This window comes from Netta rufina (genome assembly GCF_964035555.1).
Source record: "Netta rufina genome assembly, chromosome: 1".
Classification (NCBI taxonomy): Eukaryota; Metazoa; Chordata; class Aves; order Anseriformes; family Anatidae; genus Netta; species Netta rufina.
In genome coordinates, this window is record NC_140123.1 from 179746706 (window position 1) to 179769983 (window position 23278).

Consider the following 23278-nt stretch of genomic DNA (forward strand, 5'->3'; position numbering starts at 1 on the left):
TACTATCTGAGACTTACTACAGGTGCTCTAGGCAGTGTTTATAGTACCTAATGTTTCTAGAAAGAAAAGACTTATATGAAAAGTGACCGTGATCAGCATACAGGAACTTCTGAATTGAATAATGTCTATATCAACTACAGTACTTTAGTGAAGAACTGCTTCTTAATTTTGTTGAATTATTTGGTGTAATCTTCTGAATGAAAAACATTTCCGAGCTCTTCACTTTTTTTTTTTTTTTTTTTCTTAATCTTAATGATTGCAATAATTGATGTACATTCTCGGAGCACATTGCCATTTATATTGGTGCATTTTCATAGTAAAGCTCCTTTTATCATTAGCCCTGTAATGTTGTAGAAGACAACTTCTTTCTGTTCATCTTTACCAATTATGTGGCTGTGCACACCATATGTTGGAAGACTTAAGGTTGTTGGTGACAATATAAGATTTGAATCCTTCAGACATTAACCTTACATTATTATTTTTTAATCTTCTAATCCTTCTGCCAGTTTTTTTTTCTTTTCTAAAGAGAGCAGGGGGACCTTGGCTCAATTTTAGCATCAGGGTCTTGAAAGAAATTCAATAAAAATTGTACCCTGCACCCACTTCTGTGATGTACTTGTTCACTGTACTCAGTATTATGGAATATGAATTGATTGCTTGTACAAATTCAACCTCCTCATAAGCACATGCTTATGTTATTTACCGGTGATTCAGTGCTAGTGACATAAAAGGATAGCCTTTCTCTGCTTTACAAACCCATGATATGATGGGCTATTTCTATTGTAGATAGACAGGAATTTCTCTGAATTATCATTCTGCAAAACAGCAGATGTTGAGTTTGATTAGGTGATCTTAATCTCTATATAGGTTTTAGTGTATCAGCTCACCTCACTTGAAAATAATTTAATAAAACACCAGATACAATCCAGTTTACTTTTTTTTAATATATATTATATATGTCTATTATAGCAATTGTTAGTATGTTACCATTCAGCACTCATAAAAATGCGATGTTAGATGAAAGATTGTATAATACCTTTTACACCTTTTAGTATTATCTTACTAATTTTTATTCTGATATGCATATGCTATTTTAACTGATGAAATACTCAACTGTAATTGAGGCTCTTTATATCATCTCAGTAGGGTATGTAATTGGTGCCCAAGCACTATACAATTCCTCTTCAATCAATGGTGTAGGCTTGTGCAATTTGTCTCATCTCTAAGTTGCAGAGTGACCACACTGTGAATATGCTATACTCCAGTTTGTATGCCTTTTACATTGCAATCTTCTTCTACTGTGACTAAATTTGTTTCTTTATTTTTATCATAGTGTATTGTTGTTATATGTTTGTTTGTTTTGTTTTTTAAATCTTTGTTCAAGGGAGAGCACAGAAAGGGCTTTTATTACGGGACGATATTAAGATGTATATTGTGTTGTAAGTTACTTCATCTTTTCTGTGTTCATTGGTCATTGCAACTCCTAATCAAAAAGAGTTGTGAAAGTGTATGTTTGGAACTTTCGAATATATGTCTGTTACTGTAACACAAGAGTTTTACATTTGAATATATGAACTTCAAAATACAGTGATTCTGTCTTGCTCTTTGAAATAAAGAACTGAAAGTTTGTTAGTTGAGATGTACTCTGCAGAATCCTGCAAACTGGCAGTCTTCAAATAGTTCTCTTCATATGATTAAGACCAGTACATTATTTTAATATTAATAGATTTTACAATGTCATACAAGTGCCAGCTTTTATACTCTGTGATATTTTCAGTTATTGAAGGCTAATAGGAACAAGCTTGGGTAAAGAAGTGTATTAAGCAAGATGGGTTTGCTTTCCTCCCTAGGAAATGTAACTGCATTTGTCTATTTCTTCTGTGTTGAGGAAACACCTTGATTCCATATTTAATGTAGACTAACAGCAATGGTTTAGAATGTACAATAACTTCAAGGTCATTCTAAGTATGTGAACCATAAAAGGCAACACCTTGCAAGGATTCTACTGCTGTTGTCAACTGCTGTCTCTGCAACAGTAATCTGCTTTGCAACTACCAAGGTTTCATGGGGTTAAGTTTAAGAAAATTAAGGTAGCCATGACTGAAGTTTTATATTCAGTCTTGTTTCTTCAGAAAGAATAATTAGAGATATTTACACAATTACATTTTAGTAAACTATTATGCCAGTTTAACTGTAACACAGAGTATTCAACAGCAATCCAAAAGCAATTTAGCTGCTGAAGACATTATTGGCTATCTATTTCGTCACAAATTAATGAATAAAATTAAATTCCAATCACTGAAAAAAAATGAAGCAATAGTGAGAATCAGAACTACATATTAGTTAAAGCTATGCAATTCATAACAGAATTAAAGCTTTCTTTTATTCAAATTCAATGCTTAAAAAAGAACAAATCCATCATCTTGAAATTTGACTTGTAGTTTGACATTAAAAATAATATGAGTAGAATTTTCAGTGGGGTAAGCACAAAACTAGTTCAAGTAGTGTCACTCTCAATTAATGTACTCAGGCGGTGTGCCCATTAAAATTCCCACTTGTGGGTTCAGCTCTCTATGCAAATGGGGTCATTACCTGGAGAATTTAATTGGGTATGACACTGGGAGTAGGAATTTTCCTTTCAAAATAAACCTACTTGCACACATTTTCACTAGAAATTTGATTGTTACATATACTTCATATTGTTTGGCTCTATAAATATTTACCAAAATTGAGAATGTCTTCACTTATTTATTTTTTTTTACAGGTGATTCATAATGCATCAAAATGATTTTTAAATTTTTCCATGTATTGCATATGCAAGTATTGCTACAAAGGCCTGTGGTGAAAATGATTTTTTTTGGTGTTAAATTGATATTTTTACACATCCTTTTAAAGCTCATATTAATTTTTACAGCATCTGAAACCAGAACTGTAATATTTTTTATAGTGTACATACATGTTAATGGAAACATTACATAATACTGAACTTGTATCTCACACATTGTTTGGAAAGGACAAAAGTATATTGTCTTTCTGAGAAATTCAAGTTTCTAACTTTTGCTGCAAATTACTTTGCAGAATCACTTGTATAAAGAAAGCTAATACCACAAAACATTTATTCCAAAATGCTCATAAAAATACTGTGGAAATGCAGGAGTGTATGGCTGGGAAGAACTTCTAGAAAACTTCTAGTTCAGCAGCCTAAGCTGAAAGAGTGTCTATAAACATGATCTTGAAAACCTCCAAAGAGAGCTTTGGACACTGTAGAAATAATCCGCAGTAGCACTATAGTAGTCTTCAGAGAAAAAACTTTTTTTTTTTTTTTTTTTTTTTTTTTCCTGAAGAACCCATTTAATCGTATTTTCATTTCTGCAAGACCAATGTATCCATGTTCTATTCCCGGTGGATGTGTAGGATAATCACCATTCTCTTGTCGTAACCTTTCATATATTAACCTTTCATATAGTTTGTGTACTCTTGCCTAATTTTCTCTTAACTAGTCCAAAGAAATACAGTCTGATTTCTTCAACCTTTCTTCTTCAGTACAGCGTTTCAGTACAACATTCATTTAAAGCATTATCTACTATACGAGTTATACTTTTTATTTCAAAGTATCACAAGACTGAGGGAACGACTTGTTCAGGGACTTTCTCTGGAAATGAGAAACATACTTGTTGCATGCAGTGTTGAGGTAATACATATATTCATGTCTCTAACGTGTGCATTTTTGTGGCAAGAGAATTGACAGTATTTCATTTGCATCTTAACTTCTCTAAACGATACAGTATAAAGAATCAACCTGATCTTCTACATGCAACATATGAAAAATTTAAAAAATTTAAAAATTTTTCAATTGAAAAATTGAATTTTTTTTAAAATTTTTAATGGGATTTGTAGAATCCTTTTTAAAGTTTCTAGGATGTCGTTGTTAAAACAGTGATTTTAGAAAATTAGAAAGATTCTGCAGAGATTGGCACTGTGCCTGGCACTATTCAACATTTTCATCAACGATCTGGAAAGATTTCTAGCAGAATTTATAGATGAATCAATAGCTGGCAGAACAGTGAACTAAATGTGTACCTTGTTATAAGCAATCCTGATCTAGTAGGTGGGAGCTATTTTTTTTTTTCCAAGAAAGGTAAAAGAAATATTTAGAGTTTTCTTCATAGATTCTTCGCAATATTATTTTTAAGCACTTTGAAAAATATTGAGGTCCATGATGAAGAAGGCACTGAGCAATGGTTTTTGGTTGAAATGCTGTGGCCTTTCATGGTGACATGAAATATTTAGAAATATTTAGAAATATTTAGAAATACGGTATATTTCTAAATGGGCGATGCAGTGAGTGGGAGCAGGGAAGAGAGTGTGGTTAGGAAACTGGTTTCAGATCACTTTTGCTTGGCTTTTGCCTTTTGAAAAACAGAAGTAGTTCAAAATAGAGCCACAGAGATGATTTAGAGTCATGAAATTGCTTTAAAAAGAGAGAACTGCAGAGCTTAATCTAGTCAGTTGATCAAACAGGAGACTGAGATGGGATTTATCGCACTGTACGGGTGTTTTCACAGACAAAGATTACTGTGTTCTAAAGCTGTTCTTATTCTACCAGAGAGAAGCAGAAAACACTAAAATACAAAGGCAAACAAAACTTGTTGTCCAATTTCATACCTAAATGTAACTGTGAAGATAGTAATGAGCGGAGCAAACTACTAAACTCAGCATTTGATTACCTACCTCCTGACAGTCTTAGTACACAAGTGAATGTTTTTCTGGAACATATGCTTACCTTATAAAGTCTCTGTGTGTGTATGCATACTTACATACATTTATGTATGTATGTATATATACATAAAATATATAGAATGCATATAAGCAATAAGTGTTGAATTGGATGAAATTTAATTTCCTTTCATATTGGAGGTGATGAGGTGATGCAGTAATACCTCACGTATTTGTTGTCTAGCAGCACTAATAAATTATTTTAATCAGCCGAATGAGTAGATTTTCTTTCATCAGACATTTCAAAGAATAGAAGACAATGTTTTTCTGTAAAGCTATCATTGGCATAATATAGACATATTCTAGGCCTGTAACGGGATGGGATCAGAAAAGCGAAGGCACAGATAGAATTGAGCTTGGGAAGGGATGCAAAAAGTAATGAGGGGATTCTACAGGTACATTGGTCAGAAAAGAAAGGCAAAGGAGAGCGTAACTCCTATGATGGATGAGAAGGGAGAACTGGTAACAACAGACATACAGAAGGCTGAGATACTCAACAACTTCTTCACCTCAGTCTTCACTGCCAGTCAGTCTTCCTGTGGCTCTCATTTCCCTGAGCCTGTAGATGAGGGCTCGGGGAGCAAAGTCACTGTAAGCTAGAGCAGGTTTGAGACCACCTGATGAAAATGAACAGGTAAAAGTCTATGGGGCCTGATGACATGCATCCCATGGAACTGGCTGATGGAGTTGCCAAGACTCTCTCCATCATATTTGAAAAGTCTTGGCCTTCAGGTGAAGTCTCTGGTGACTGGAAAAAGTAAACATCGCTCCCATTTTTAAAAAGGGTGGAAATGAGGACCCAGGGAACTACAGACTGGTGAATTTCACCTCTGTGCCTGGAAAGATTAGGGAACAGATCCTCCTGGAAGCAATGTCAAGGCACATGAAGGACAAGGAGGTGAGACAGCCAGCATGGATTCATCAAGGGCAAAGCATGCCCTTCTGGTGACCTTCTCTGATGACTGCATCAGCTGACAAGGGAAAAACAACTGATGTCATCTACCTGGACATCTGTAAGGCCTTTGACACAGTAACACATGACATCCTGGTCTCCAAATTGGAGAGAGATGGACTTGATGGGTGGACCATTCAGTGGATAAGGAACTGTCTTGAAGGTCACACCCAGAGAGTGGTAATCCATGTCTCTATGTCTAGGTGGAAGCTAGTGTCCTTCAAGGGTTTTTCTTGGGACCAATACTGTTTCAGTTACGTAGACAGTGGAATTAAGTGCACCCTCAGCAAGTTTGCAAACGACACCAAGCTGAGCGGTGCAGTTGATATAGCAGAAGGAAAGGATGCCACCCAAAGGGACCTGGACAAGTTTGAGATGTGGGCCCATGTGAACCTAATAAGGTTCAAAAAGTCAAAGTGTAATGTGCTGCACCTGGTCCAGGGCAATCCTAGACATTAGCACAGAGTTGCTGTAGAACTCATTGAGAGCAGCCCTGCTGAAAAGGAATTAGAGTTTTGATGGATGAAAAGCTTGACGTGAGCCACCAGTACACAATGCATCCTGGGCTGCATCAACAGAGGAGTGGCCAGCAGGCCAAGGGAGGTGATTGTCCCCCCTCTACTCTACCTTTCTGAGGCCTCACTTAGAGTATTGCATCCAAGTCTGGAGCCACCAGCACAAGAAGGCTGTAGATCTGTTAGAGCGGGTCAAGAGGAGGTCTATGGAGTTGATCAGAGGGCTGGAGCATGTATCCCATGAATAAAGGCTAAGAAGGCAAGGGATGTTCATCCTGAAGAAGAGAAGGCTCTGAGGTGACCTCACTGCAGCTTTTGAATACTTATAAAAAAGATGGAGAAAACTTTTTGATTGGGTAGACAATGACAGGACATGGGAGAATGGTTTTAAACTAAAAGAGGGGAGATTTAGATTAGAGGTAAGGTGGTGAGGCAGTGGAACAGGCTGCCCAGAGAAGTTGTGGATGCCTCATCCCAAAGGTGTTCAGAACCAGGCTGGATGAGGCCCTGGGCAACCTGATCTAGTGGGAGGTGTCTCTGCCCATGGCAGGGGAGGTGAAACTAGATGATCTTTAAGGTCCCTCCAAGCCAAGCTGTTCTATCATTCTCTGATTCTATTATTCTATGAATAAAAGTAACATTATTCTGGATTACTTATCACACCTCTGTTCAGAGATACAATCTAATGAGGACGTGATGTTTTCTGCCCCGTGCTCTCCAAGTATACGTTCATCAGATAAAGCATAGATTTAAAAAAGGATTTAAAAATAGATCTAAAAGTTCGATTGCTCCTTGACTGTCTTCCCATAACAGTTTCCACAATACTTCTGTGTTTTGTTGTTGTTGTTGCCTTCTTTCTTTTTCTTTTTTCTTTTTCTTTTTCTTTTTCTTTTTCTTTTTCTTTTTCTTTTTCTTTTTCTTTTTCTTTTTCTTTTTCTTTTTCTTTTTCTTTTTCTTTTTCTTTTTCTTTTTCTTTTTCTTTTTCTTTCTTTTCCTTTTCCTTTTTTTTCTTTTCTTTACTTCATCACATTCACTGGTGAGGGTGTGAGTACTATTATATGTGATACATGTCTACTCAATTGATAATTTGCTTTTTTCACTAGTTTGAGACCTCCACAACAGAAAGACGTATGTCCTCCCTCCTAGCTGTCTAGAATAATGTGGCAGTCACTGATGTTTTCAATACCAACATTAAAATATGGTGAATGTAGGTTATAGTTCTGGACTAATAATTCAAATAAAGATTAATTTCTATTGCAAAAAAAATGTAAGACATTAAATGTTAATTTCAAGTGCAAAGCTAAATTGAAGTCCCTAAGAAAATACTTTAAATTAGATGAATTACCTGTAAAACAAACATCATAGATAAAGAGTGAATTTACTTAATATAAAAAAGTTAATAAAATAGGAATGTGAAAAGAAGATGAACAGCAATGTTAAGATAAATAGTCCACTCACTGAAATAAAGCATGAATGTTCATCTATGATATAGAAGCTTATTGAAAATTTACAAGACAAAATGCAGTCCAGTATATTAAAAAAAGGGCCACTGGGACTGGAATGTTGTGAGGTGTTAGTAGGCTTATCATAACAATCACAAATCTACTCTGAAATGTTAAAAGAGCAAAAATAAGGGTCTAATTCCTGTGGGCTGGTGAAAAGAAGTGGGTACTGGCTTTTTTTTTTTTTTTTTTGTACATTATCTTTTCACATGTTGCAACGCAGAAAATTATAGAGCAGGTGGAAAGGTCAGGAGTGTGTAGAGACTACTGCATATTTCACTTCCCTGCTCCTTAGTTAGAGGTTAATACAATATTTTGTTGCATTGATTCAGCAGGAGTTTTGTATTTCTCTACTCCAGGAGAAATTTAACTCACAAACTGCGTCTTACTTATTTATTTGTTTGTTTGTTTGTTTTTGTGCTGCTTTTTTTGCTTCTGTGATATTCCTGAGTTACTCAAATAATAAAATGAATATTGACCCCTACGGAAATCATTAGTTTGTTAGACTATGTTTAGAGACATATGGAATTTCTCCAATTAGAAAAACAACAACAACAACAAAATAAAAATTCCCTATTCTTAGCTTCATTTCCTGGGTGAAAATGGCTTAATATTCTGCTGTGAGGTATACGCTTGCATGTTTGTTCATCCATTTCCTTATTCCCCACTAATACCATTTAAGCTTGTTGGTCCAATTTAAACCAAATTAAAAATGAGAACAATTAAAAAAAAAATAAATAACAAAGGTAACTAGATAAAGGACAGTGGGCCTATTATTACCCCACTGAGGAGGAACTTGCAGAATTTGCTCAGCTTTTATAAGCTGTCAGAGAATCAGTACAAGGGAGACTTAACTAAAAATGTGTAATTGTAGAGGAACCTACTCCTGAATCTCACATTGTATTAAATATAATGGAATTAAGCTGAGAGACTTAAATCATACCAATGGAAAGAAACAAGGTTTCCTTAATTCTGCTACTCATGGAACAATTTTTTTTGTGTGATTTAAACATGATCTCCACAAATGTGAATAGTTTAAATTGCTTTCAAAATAAATCCCAGTTTTTTGTCTCCCATTTTGTAACCGTTGCTTTTGGAAAAGTTATGGTATTTCTCTCTAATCATTCTATTTTTTTTTTTTTTTTCTTTCCCCCCACCAAATTGCTTTCTAAATCCATCGTTTCACGGTAGCCTTCAGGTACCAAACTAGAAAGAGCTGAGAATATAACTTGATAGTGACTAAGAAAAAACTTCTCTAGGGTTGAAAGCGAAACTGTATTTTTTTTGGATATGCTGCTATCTATTTTCTTTTTACTGATATTAACTTTTGACTCAAGACTCAATTTAAAAAATTAATCGCATATATAATACTGAAGCAACTTTGTGCAACAAAAATTATAATGAAAAAATAAATAATATACTGCATATTTGTGTTCCCAGTTAGCATTAATAAAGTATTATGTGTGTAATTTTTACAACTAAAAGCGGTACTGTGGTTGTCACATATTACTGTACACACAGGTTGATTGTTGCAGAGTAGACATCTGCCAGGAACATTTCAGTTTAGCATGATGAATATACCGTAACCCTGTCAAAAATCACATAACAATGCTGAAGTATTGCTTTGAATATGGGTTGAAAAACAGGAATAAGTGTATTGAGGAGAGGTTTCAAATTCTCTCAGAATCCAGTCATTACTGAATCTACAGCCAGGCATGTAGGAATGCTGCTACTCCATAGGGGATTCCAGGGAAGTTAACATTACTTAGTTAATCAGGGTAGTGAAAGGGAAGACACTGTTGACTGTAGGTGCCCTGGGTAGGCTCTCAGCCCCACAGTGAGGATGCTAATGCACTAAGGACATGCAATTTACACAACAACATAAAGACTTTTTGAAGCACAATTGTTGAAGCTTTCTGTTAAAGCTAAAATGGCAAACGCACATTTTGTTTGTTTGTGATGTCTTCTGTGGTAATGGCATTTCAAAGGCTTACTTTTTTTTTTTTACTAATTACATACAGAACACTGTAACCAGTGCTGCTTGGGTTAATATGCTTGTTGAATCCTTTTGTTGGGACCCAATTCTGAACTCAGATAAACAATAGAGAAGACAATCAGGGAAAACACACACTGTCTGGAGGCTTAATGGTAATTCTCTAGGATCCTGACATTTCAAGAAATAGTGTATCAAGAAAGTAAGTACTGCTTCTGCATCTTTGATAAAAGATTCTTCAGTGTGGTGTGGCTTAAATTAAATGTAAGCTATCTCACTTTTTTCTCAGGTTAAATCTTCTTATATTTTCAAGAGGCCAAAGGTATTCCAGCACATTTCAAATAGAAGATAAGATCCGATCCTGGGATGTAACTCATACACCACATTTGTATATTATATAAAACTGTTATTTATGAAAGGGAATTATAAATATCCAACAGCATCTGCTAGGTCCATTGTCTGCCTGTATGCATGAATATTTCCATAGCCTTCAGGTAAACCTTGGAATCAAAGGTAGGATATGTATGTAGTCTTCTTTAAATATGTAGTCTTCTTTAAAGGACTTTTGAACTGTAAACAACCAAACTGCTTGCTCGCATGTAGATACACTTACTGTAAATGATTATTTCCTGATATCAACACATTAACCAGTAAAGATGCATTGTTTGTTCTATTATATTTTTCTATGGTTAAGTGACTTAAAAAAATGTAAAAGTCTGACAGTAGAGTGGCTGTGCTCTATAGCTTTGGAACTTCTACCTTTATTGATTTGTGTCAAAAAGCTTGAACCACTGAAACCACTATTGAACAGATAAATCTCCCTCTGTCTCTTCCTTTTCCTTCTCAGAAACATACCTCAGAGTGCTGGGACAGATGGTGTCAAGCAACCCCAACCTCCCAAACTTCCCCAACGCCCCAAAGCCAAAAGCTCCACAAAACCTTCTAAGAGGTGACAGCCTGCAAAACTGGAAAACACGTTCCAAAACAGGCAAAGGGAGAAATCTTTTGTTCCTTCAGAGAACTTTGGTGAGAGAGCTGGGAAAGTCCCTGTGTTGTGAACTTTCCTTTCAACATCTACATTTGCTGAATTTATCTCTGTAAAATATATTGTTATAGTACACACACATTGATTCCTATAGGTGTATCTTATAACTCTGAATAAATATTCTTGCTTGGAGTGTTTATGGTTCACATCGTTCTCTGCCATGTTCTTGTGAATAGCCGAACATACTGAATGACTGACAAGACATCCTATTCTGCTACAGCTGAATTAGGGCTGATACACATGTTACACACAGTGCTGTCTGACAAATTGAATCAGCTACTTTAAGTGATTTTGCCTGTTTCAGAGTACTGGGAAACTCAAAGGGCATCAAGTCAAATTACACATTGATCGCAGTTTGCCCTGTAGCTTTTGCACACAGGAGGAATCACATACTACACTTAGAAGATTAGTGGAACAGACTGCATCAGGGGAATATCACATGTAAGGATGTAGAAGTTGGACTTCTCTGGATGATAGTAACATCACAAACCTAACCATCCAGGAAAGAGCAAAATTTACATTGATGTGAGCTTCCCAAATGATGCAGTTAAGACATAGAATTTGTCACCCCTCTTGTAGACCTTGTAATTCCAATTTAACCAGAGCACAATTCCTGTTTGGTCTTAGGTTATTTTTCCTTCTTCAAAACTATAAAATGGCAGAATATTGCAAATTAAAGTGATGTCTACATTTTTTTTTTTTAATATAGAAATAAATGGCATTTAAAAGGCAATACAAGTTGGAATGTATGATTTGCAATGATGTGCCAACCACCAGCACAAAGGTTTGTCTTTATTTCATTTGCAGTGCCTGCACTAGCTGAGGACTGCTTTTCCTTTGTACACTGATGAGTAAATTCTACCACAAAATCACAGAATCACAGGATCACCTAGGTTGGAAGAGACCTCTAACATCATCAGGTCCAACCATCAACCTAGCACTGCCAATTTTACCACTAAACCATGTTCATAATCACCACATCTACAAATCCATTATATACCTCCAGGAATGATGACTCAAATACTTCCCTGGACAGCCTGTTCCAATGCTTCACAGCCTTGTCAGTGAAGAAACTTTTCTTAATATCCAATCTAAACTTTATCTGGCACAACTTGAATGTGTTATCACTTGCTGCTTGGGAGAAGAGACTGATCCCTCCACACACCACAACCTCCTTTCATGTAATTGTAAAGTATGATAAGGTCTCCCCTTTAGCACCCTTTTCTCTAGGCTAAATAACACCTTGGTTAGGAGGCTGGGTGAGAACTTCTGCCAGTACCCTTGGGTAGATCCCACCTATGCCCATAGGCTTGTGCATGTCTAAGTGGTGTAACAAGTCACTATTTTCTCATGGATTATGAGGGCTTCATTCTGCCCCCTGTCCCTATCTTCCAGCTCAGGATGATGTATACCCAGAGAACATTTAGTCTTACTGCTAAAGAGTGAGACAAAGAAGACTTTGTCTTCAGCCTTTTCCTCATACTTCATCACTGTTTTTCCCAACATCAAATAATGGATTGAGATCCTTTTTACACCTTTTGTTGCTTTTTTTTTGTTGTTGTTTTGGTTTTGGTTTTGGTTTTGGTTTGGTCTTTAATAGTGATAGCCAGATTAAGCTCCACCTAGGCTTTACTCCTTCTAATTTTCTACCTGCACAGCCACACAACATCTTTGTAGTCCTCCTGAGTGGCCCACCCCTTCTTTCAAACTTTTCAACTTTCTTTTTCTTCCTGAGTTCTAGCCAAAGCTAAACCAGGCTGATCTTCCACACCAGCTTCATTTTTGGCACAGAGGGACAAACTAATCTTGTACCTTTAAGATTTCCTTCTTGAAGAGTGTCCAGCCTTCCTGGCATCCTTTGCCCTTCAGGACTGCCTCCCAAGGGACTCTGTCAATCAGGCTCCTAAACAGGCCAAAGCCTGCCCTCTGGAAGACCAAGGTGGCAATTCTGATAACCCCACTCTTTTTCCAATAGTCAAAAACTATTATTTCATGATTGCTACGTTCAAGACAGCCTCCAGCCTTCACTTCACCCACAAGTTCTTCTCTGTTCATGAGCAAAAGATCCAGCAGTGTGCTGTCCCTAGTTGGCTCACTCACCAGCTGTGTCAGGAAGTTATTTCCACACAGTCCTGGAACCTCCTAGACTGTTTCCTCTCTACTGTATTGTATTGCCAGTAGACATCTGGTAAGTTGAAGACCCCCATGAGAACAAAGGCTAGCAATTGTGAGACTTCTCCCAGCTGCTTACAGAATATTTCATCTGCCTCTTCATTCTGTCCGGAAAGTCTATAATGGAAACCCACCATGACACCTGCCTCACTGGCCTTCCCTCTAATTCTTACCCATAAACTCTCAACCCTATCATCATCATCATTAAGCTCAGGACAGTCCAAACACTCCCTAACATACAGGGCTAGCCCACCACCTCTCCTTCCCAGCCTATCCCTCTGAAGAGTTTATTGCCATCCATTGCTGCATTCCAGCTGAGTCATCATGTGTGAGTGTTTCTGTGATGGCAGCTATATCACAGTTTTCCTGCTGCACAATGGCATCTAGCTCCTCCAGCTGCATGCATTTCCCATGCTGCATGCATTGGTGTAGATTCACTTCAGTCATTCTAGTGATCACAACCTTCTGGGGGAGATCCTTTTGTATCTTTATGCACCAACTTGTGGTATGCTACTCAGAGGAGTGTCATCTTGAAGTATTACTAAAAGTATTAGTATCTTGAAGTATTACTAAAAATACTAAAATTATTACTACTGCACTTGGGGCGCACGACCCCAAGAAGAGCTACAGGCTGGGAGATGAGTGGTTGGAAAGCTGCCTGGCAGAGAAGGACTTGGGAGTGATGGTTGATAGTCACCTGAATATGAGCCAGTAGTATGCTCGGGTGGCCAAGAAGGCCATGAGCATCCTTGTATAAGAAGCAGTGTGGCCAGCAGGGCTAGGGAAGTGATTGTCCCCCTGTACTAGGCTCTGGTGAGGCTGCACCTCAAGTACTGTGTTCAGTTTTGGGCCCCTCGCTACAAGGACATCGAGGTGCTCGAGCGAGTCCAGAGAAGGGTGACGAAGCTGGTGAGGGGTCTGGAGAACAAGTCTTACAAGGAGCGGCTGAGGGAGCTGGGGTTATTCAGCCTGGAGAAGAGGAGGCTCAGGGGCGACCTTATTGCTCTCTACAGGTACCTTAAAGGAGGCTGTAGCGAGGCGGAGGTTGGTCTGTTCTCCCACGTGCCTGGTGACAGGACGAGGGGGAATGGGCTAAAGTTGTGTCAGGGGACGTTTAGGTTGGATATTAGGAAGATCTTTACTGAGAGGGATGTTAGGCATTGGAACGGGCTGCCCAGGGAAGTGGTGGAGTCACCATCCCTGGAGGTCTTTAAAAGACGTTTAGATGTTGAACTTAGTGATATGGTTTAGTGGAGGACTTGTTAGTGTTAGGTCAGAGGTTGGACTCGATGATCTTGAGATCTCTTCCAACCTAGACAATTATGTGATTCTGTGATTCTGTAAAATCATTTCAATAAAACTTAATATATTGGATCTCAGATTACTGATATATATATATATATATATATATATTTCCGTAATAGTGACTTATTAGCTTGTAGTTTTCTCAAGTCCATTTTGCATTTTTTTTCCTCCAGATTTTGTGATTTCAAAAATGACCATGACGGTATTTGAATTTTCTGGGAGTTTTTTCGATACGATGTTGTGAACAGAGTTTTTTCTAGTTCTGCTTCTGGGCTTCCTCTGATCTTTAGAACACACAGTGCAGTGTTCTCTTCCCTAGGCACTTCACTTATGATTTTCTTAACTTGTTCTTCTGTTACTAGCAGGTTGTGGAGCTCTGCTAAGGAATCATTCACAGTACCAGCTGAACAGCAGAAAAAACATTTCCAGGGATTCTAGAAAAATGAAGAATGATGACATTTATCTTTTTAAACATCAAAATGAGGAAAAATGAAAATCCCACAGTAATTCAAAAATCCTTTCCCCTTTTCCTGCAAAACTCAACAAATAAATACAAATCTTACCCAGTAGAGTTGCAACATTCTTCTGTAGGAACTACTTTGCTTAGAACTGTATTAAAATCAGAATGAGTAAACAAAATGACTGTTAGGCCAAAGCCAATCATTAATCTAAAGACATAAATTTTAAAAACATGAAATCTTTTCTTTCCTACCCCTCCCTCCATGCAGCAGCAAGCTACCATCCTTCATACAAAGCAAACACACGCCAGAATTAATTGCTGTTCTCCCTGGAATAAAATATTATTATTATTATTATTATTATTATTATTTTTTAATATCATTTTTATCTCTAATTTTCAGTTATTAGAAATATATGAATTGCTGAAATTGATCCTCTTTAATTTGCTTGGGGTTTTGCTCCTGCCAATAATCACAAATGTGAATTCTGGAGCTCCTGTGGTCCAGGTGCTTGGCCTCCTCATGTGGCTTACAGCATGCATCCAGCTGGCACTAGGAGAAAGCCTTCTATATCTTATCTTCTCCCACTTCAGCTTCCTTGATACCTGTGCTTATAAATACTTGCTTTTTATGTTTCTTTGATTTCTTGTTGTAACTATTTTGGGCTTGAGCAAGACAAGAAAGACATATACAAAAATATTATCAAAGAATATTTCATATTTAACCAATGTGCTTCCTGAAGTATTTGAATCTTGTCTGTGGACACAACAGACCACTCTCAGAAGCTTATGTCTGTCTTTCTGCAGGTCTGTCTACATGAGCTTGATCATCAAGTGATTATTGATTTGCTTTTCTGCTTAATATTAGAGTTAAAAAAAACTCCAAAAGAGTTTGTTACTAACAATGAAATCAGTAGATCTTAAAACCTGAAACCTTGTTTTGCCATTTACATTGTACAGTGTTGTGCTTACTTGTCTATCAGACTGTCTTAACTGTGTAAGACCAAGTTGGCTGATACTTCTAGAAGCATTTTAACCTACTACTGCTTTGGTAAGAGGTAGCCAACCTGAGAATCTATCAAAACTTGGGAAATTGCCCCAGTTCTCCTTTGATTTTACTGGTGATTTTAACAGGAAGATCGTGCTATTTTGAATGCACAAAAATTACAAGACTTGTGAGGCAGCCATATATGCTTTTCACCATCATTCACGAACTCATTTTGCCCACAGAAGGTTTAACATTGCTGTTGCATTTTTTTTTTTTCAGTGTAACTTGGCTGTGCCTCTTTTTTATTTGTCCTTGTTTATTTATTTATTTATTTTTCTTTCCCCTTTCTCACACTGTGAAGTGTTCTGGCCTGTTTCTTTATGGCTGTTCATGACTGTCTGTTGTCCATTTGTACAGAGCCTCTACCTTTATTCTTTTCATCACCGCATGGCTGGCCAGTCAGTCCCTCCAGCAGGAGTTAACTGGAACTTGGGTACTTTTCCAGTTGAAGGACAAAACTGTTCTTCCTGAAACCTGTATTTCAACAATAAGTAAGAGAAGTTTTGTAGTCAACATTAAATAAAAACACATGGTTTCCTGCAGCTGGAGTCTTAATCTTGCAGTAGGCTTCCCGCAGTTAGTGCTGCAAGTGTCAGCTTTTAAAAGCCGGTGGTACTGCAGCTGTTGGTTTTGCAACTGTGAAACTCTCTTTTCAGTTAAACTGGAGATAATGGCTGCTCATCACAAAGGTACCAAAAGAGAAATAACTTTTTTAGTTTCTTACTTTTGGAAGATCTGCTGGGAAATCAGTGGAACCCACTCCTGTTGTTCTATAGGAGAATGCAGTTTCTGTAGTGAAGGCAGAAAAACACCCTAGGCTTTATTTAGCAGCATACTTCTCCATTTAATTAGACCTTATGTCCCCCTCTCCTTTGATAATTCCTTTCTGGAATTAGCTGAGTTATCTAATAGTGGAGTTAAATAGTTTGCAAAAATTGTGTTAGTCTTGTTGTTTTAAAAGCTGCATGTTTTCATGTTCACTTCCTATGTTGCTCTTGTGTAAGGTGCCATAATCTTAAATCCTCATCTGAAAATGCTATGAGCCTGTCACTTTTTTTTTCTTTTTTTTTCTTTTTTTTTTTTTTTTTCCTTGACTTGCATTTCAAAGAGATCTGCTTCTTTTTATCATCCTGTCTACCTTCCCATTACAATTTTACATTATGATATTGAAGCAGTCTTTGATCGTTTTGTAGTTTGCGTAGGTCCTTGTGTAATATGTTCACTTGCTTGTCTCGTAGCATGTTCACTTGCTTGTCTAGAACACTGCATGTCAGTGAGACAACCTGCACAAGCCTAATCTCATCTGCCTTGTTTTTTTGAATAGTTGGCATATTTTGTCTGATGTGCCATATAAATTGTCTGAGTGTTTGGCGGAGCCCGTTTTGATAATTAATATATTATTCACTAGGGATTTTCATAAATGCATTTCCTCTAACTTTCTGTTCTTTCTTTATCTGAATAATGAGAATTGCATATGCACAGGGTACTGTCACTACATCTTCCTAGTTGCTTCCAAGCCCCTTCACTGACATGATTTTATCACATTGGTAGATAATTTGGTGTTTGTTATGCTAATGATAGTTAACACATGATAGTAAAAATGATTTTGCTGTTGTCAACAATATTCTGTCTTGCATTAAGTTACAGCATTTTTTTTTACTTATATTAGAGATCTTTTGAAACAGAAAGTGTGCTGGTTATTTTGGCAGAGGTAAGTTACACTTAATTTATGAGTTTCACTGAAATGGAAAAAGTGAAAGAGAGTGTCATGCTCACAAGTGTGAGCATGAGTGACAAGTCTGTTTCTGCCTGTTTATGGGTGACTACTAAGGATCCTCTCCTCGTTGTACGTATTAAACTGAATTTGGGGGTTTGAAGAGTGGTAAAGTTTATTCCTGATCATGTAGAATGACAATTTGGGACTTGATTTTTATCAGGAATGCATATTACTTTTTATCAGGAATGCAATTTACTTTAGTAAATTTACATAGATTTGCATGAGTATTCATAAGGAACTTATAGGTAGTATAATCCTGTGGAAAAGTTTTTATATCACTTTTACGTATATGTACGTGTATATGTATTTATTTTTATTTTTTGTCTTATGGTATTGAATTACAAAAGAAAGGACAGGATTTCTAGTGACCATTGTAATACTTGGGACTACTAATGGGAAACAGGGAACAGCAAATGAAGTTCCTGTAGGGAGAGGAAGGGGAAGGAAAAGGATCTGAACTTTCATTTTGGCTGCATGCTACATTGCCTGAAAACCTCAGGGAAACTTCCAAGTGTTACGGTAGGTAGACTGCAATGTTCTGATCTAGTCTGAAGATAACCAAAGCACAGCTTAGGGTGGGGAGGCTTGAAACTGATTAAAAGTAATCACAGCCCTGTGGCCTGAGGCATGCAGAAAACAGAACCATTAATGCTATCCGGGAATCCATATAATACCCTACATAGCAATTGCCAGTAAATAGATAGAATAAATAAATTTCAAACCAGGTAATTTCTTCTTTCTGCCAGTGTGGCGAATAAGAGCATTATCCCAAAGTACCTCGAGTGTCAGCCTTGATGCTAGTGGGGAAGTGAGTTCTCTGCCACACAGACTAAGCTTTCTATATTCAAGGGGTGCCTTTTTGTGCTTATTAATTTACAATCTAATTTATAGCCATCTTAATTTATAATTCAGTAGATGCTATACTGAGAAATACCAACATCTTGTTTTGTGCTCAGTATAGTAGAATATATAGAATAACAGTGGGAGGAAATTGCTGAAAAATAATTGCTTTGAGATATTTCAGTGATGGCTTATAAAGCACCTGCTAGGAATACCAAATATACAAATATTGTTTATTTCCATAAGAATATTTGCATTAATAAACACAATAGAGCTCTATTTTTGGTTTAATATAAAGGTTTGTGCAAAAAAAAAAAAAAAGTTATTCAGTTGTATCTCTTGAATTATCTTAATCATGTGGAGTCACTTTTAAAATTAAACAATTTATTACTTTCTAAAGAGCAGCTAGGAAACTATTTAATATATAAAATTGAAAGCAATGTAATTACAAACAGAAAGACAGAAGTAATACAGTTTAGAAACTGAGGCTCGAATATTTGAATATGTGCCTACATGAATGATTAACATTAGTCTGGTTTGGTACTTAATGAAAAGTTTTTGTCTTAGTATGTTTATTCCACCTGTTGGCAAATTAGTAAACCACCTCATGCAGTCTTCTTATGTGATTTTTCTTCCTTCTCATTTATATGACTTTGAGCTTACTTCAAATAAGTTTCTTATTTTCATGCATGCATAAAAATCACCAAGGTAGCTGAAAGCCTTTAGAATGAAATTTAAGAAATGTACTTATTAAAAAAAAAAAAAGAAATACCATTTCTAGAATTTAAAAAGTACACGTATTTACATATGCATGTAAAATTATAAAGATCATTTAGTCATGATGAAAGATATTTCAAAGATATTTCAGCATCAAAAGGTGTACATATACCCTCTGCATAGGTCTGCAACTTCCTAGATTTTGTTCTTGGAGCAAAAAATCATTATGTTCTTGCTGGGTAATGACACAGTCATTTCTGCTGGGCCTAACTGAACTCTGAAGATGTTGTATATGAAAGCCGTTCATGTATTTGTGTTATAATTATAAAATTATAGAGAATGATATCTTTTTTACCATATGTGACCACTGTTTTTAAAAATAACAGTCATAGTTTTAGAAATCAGGGTTCACTCACACTTCTTAGCAGATATAATTCTGTACAAGTGTCATAAATTGTTATTCTTTTGCATTATTTAGGATAGCTCAGATAGGGTGCTTTGAACTAAAGGATTTTTTTTCTTACTTTATTAAAAATACTGAATTTTCCATATTTTTTCACTGTTGTACATTTTATAGTGCTTCCTTATTAATGCCTTTGTTTAAAAAATGGGGCAGAGAGACTCCTGATCTCAGCAAATATCTTAGTGAGTATACTTTTGCTCTGGGGCAAGCACAACTTAATATTCATAAATCTTGGAATGCAGAGGAGGAACGTGAAGGGAATCAATGTAGATTCTCAAGCATTAGGTATTGGGGCTAAATATCTGATGTGAACAACTTATCAGAGGATTGGCAACATTATTAAAGTATCATGTAAGAGCCAAGCTATTTCTAAGTTTCAAAAACCCATGGAAAGATCCCTGGTACTAGTTGACATTTCAATAAAATATGGCTAAGAAGAAACTATCTCATATAAAGTGATCTCAACAGACTAACATAAAATGAAACAATAAAGTAGAAGCCAGTGCAATAAAAAAAAAAAAAAGAAAAAAAAAAAAAGGTCTTTGTAGATGAAGCTTGAAATCTGAAAATCAATTAAATCTACTTTTTAAAATGACAAGTGAGTAGTTCATGTTATAAAAGACACAGCATATCATATGTTGCATGGAGTGCATGTGTGGTTTAAAAAATATTTACTTTTGATTAACGAAAGTCTCAGCAGGTGCCTGTTCCAGGCACTGCTTGCTTCACAGTCACATTAAGATTAGCAATTGTCCTAATTTATACCATGGATAAAAATTCAGTGGCAAGTATAATAATAATAATAATAATAATAATAATAATAATAATAATAATAATAATAATAATAATAATAATAATAATATATCAACAGTCTATAACAAATATAGACCCCCTTAAGTGAAGCTTCGAGTTGCACTAAAAATTACCCAAGAGAAAAACAGGCTTTGTTACATATTGAAGAATAAGAAATCTAAGATGTGGCAGATCAACAGCAAAAATAATTCCCTGTGTCAACAGCATCCCTCAGGAAAAAGCCTTCTGCTAGCAGTTCTTCTTTGATTCCAAGGGGAGTCTGTGTTCAGCATTGCAGGTAATATGGAGACAGCTTGGTATGGAGATGGTATGGAACAGCCTTGACACCAAAACCCTGTCTAGAGTTGTGCACTTGCTTGCATCCTCTGCTTCAGAGACACTGGGCTTTGGACTGGTGTAAGATTACACGTAAGTGATTTGGGTGACATGAGCTGTTTTTCAAAGCATGGTGTGTATCCCCTTCTACATTTGATTCATAGAAGAGATGCATTGCCTCCAAGTCATTTATGAGGCACCAGTCCTGCAAGCATATATACAGGCACAGAATCTTGCTTTCTTAGCACAGCTCATGCCTGGGAACTTCTACATTCAATGACCTATGACAAATGGGCCTTTTTTTTTTTTTTTTTTTTTTTTTCTTTCATTGGCATTTTAAAGAATTCTATTGAAGACAAACAACAAGAAACAGAAACCATCTTTCTTTCTCAGCTGTGCTGGTTTTGCAGGTCTAGCTGCAATAAAAAGCATTAAAAGTTTTTTTTTTTTTTTTCTTTTTTTCCTCCTTACCGAAGTCAGCAGATTCAGTTCAGAATGCTCAAAAGGGCTGGCTCTGTGGAATAAAACTGTGCTATTATTACTTGGACATGGTAACACTTCAGGGTAGGGAAAAAAAAAAAGACTTTTATGAAGTTCTGGATGACTCTTTCACCAGTTATTGATGTTAGCTAGCATACAGTTGGTCAAATGCCTATGCTTTTGGTCATCACTAGTGACTATAATACCTGGCTTCAGTTTCTTTTCTTTATGTATTTATATTTTCTTTATAATGTTCGAACACATTGATGTTCAAACATATCTGTATATATATATATAGTATCAATATTTTGTGTATGCATATTTTTGTTTTTAAAATATTGTCTACTGGAATGATTACTGTAAAATTTGTGAAGGAAGCTATATTGAAAACTTCTCTAAACAATTTACTCACATGGCAAAATTTTCTGCCGTGTCTATCAAGGTGCAACTCTCAACCCAGAGTGTGGGGTTGAAAAAAATCTTTATACCACCATTGTGCTCTATTGATTGTAAGAGAACACAGCAATTGAAAGCATGTTGTAGTATTGTAAGTTATCACTTCTCAGCTGAGCAGTGGTCACATATGTGTAACTTCACACTACCCCAGATATAACTGAAAATGTAAAAAGAAAAAGTAAAGCTGTTTTCAGTCTATGATTTTTGAACATCACTAAAGTAAGTATAACCTCTCACACATGAGAGTGTGTACTGAGTCTGGCTGGGATGTTAACTTTCCCTGCAGCAGCCCATACAGTGCTGTGCTCTGCACTTGTAGCTAGAACAGCAGTGGTATCACACCAGTGTTGTGTCTGCTGCTGAGCGGTGTTGGCACAGCATCAGGACTCTCTCTAACCCTCCTAGGGGGTGGGCAAAAAGTGAGAAAGAACCAGGGCAGCTGACCTAAACCAACCAAAGAGATATTCCATACCATATGATGTCACACTCAGCAATAAAAGGTGGAAAAAGGAAGAAGAGGGGAGGGGTAGGCTCTCGTTGCAAAAACATCTGTCCTCCCAAACAGCATCTATGTGTGTTGAGGCCCTGCTTCAAGGACGTGGTTAAGCATTGCTCATTTGTGGGAAGTACAGAATAGTTTCTTTCCTCTGCACTTCCACACATCCTTTACTTGTTTTATTTTGTTTTCTTCCCCGCTCCCTTTTCCCTTTCCCTGTTTCCCTTTAGTTAAATTATTTAATTATTAATAATCTTTCCTTAATAATTATTTTTCCTTTTAATTAAATTATCCTTATCTCAACCCATGAGGTGTTCTTTCCTTTGCTTCTTCCCCTCCTCTTCTAAGGAGGGGGAGTGAGAAAGCGATTGTTCAGCTGCCTAGCACGGTAAAACCGCCACAGAGTGTTCTGGAATAAAGAGTTTCTTTGTAAGACAAATTATGTGAAATTTCTAAACAGGTGTTTTGTATGAATACTTTGGGTAGAATCTCATAAAATTAGTGTCTGAGATTTCACAAATGTTAGGATTAGAATTATGTGGAGAAGAATTTAGAAAGAATGTACCAGGAACTAAAAGTCTTGATACATCAACTGCGAACAAATGAATTTATGCATGATAAAAGACTAGCAAACTTCAGTTCTTTAGTCAAAATGATGATGGATGATGAATATAGACTTCCTTTTTATTGGTGCAGATTTATTCAAACAATTGTTGCTTACTGAACATAGCAAACCTAACAGAATTAGTAGGTCAATAAACATTCTCAAAAATGTTAAATTTCCTTGAGAAAAAGGATATTTTTATTAGTCCTAATTTTAATGGCATTTGTTCAGAGCTTTACTTTCATGTAGACTGTCACGGGTTCTAAATTCATACATTTTAATATTTTTAGCAACGTTTACTAACAAAATATCTTCTTAAAATGCATCTAGCTCAGCATTGCAACTACATTAGATAGCTTCTGGTGAAGATGTTAGAAATTCTATTGGCAGTTACATGAAACAGAGAACTGGGAGCACCATGCAGTTCAAATTCATTTTCAATAAGCAGACAGTCGGGCAATGGCAATTCAAACCATTAGACAGTTTCCCAGAACTGGCAAATAAAAATAATTCAACATTGCAAATTATGTAAATGATTGTTATTGGTCCTTT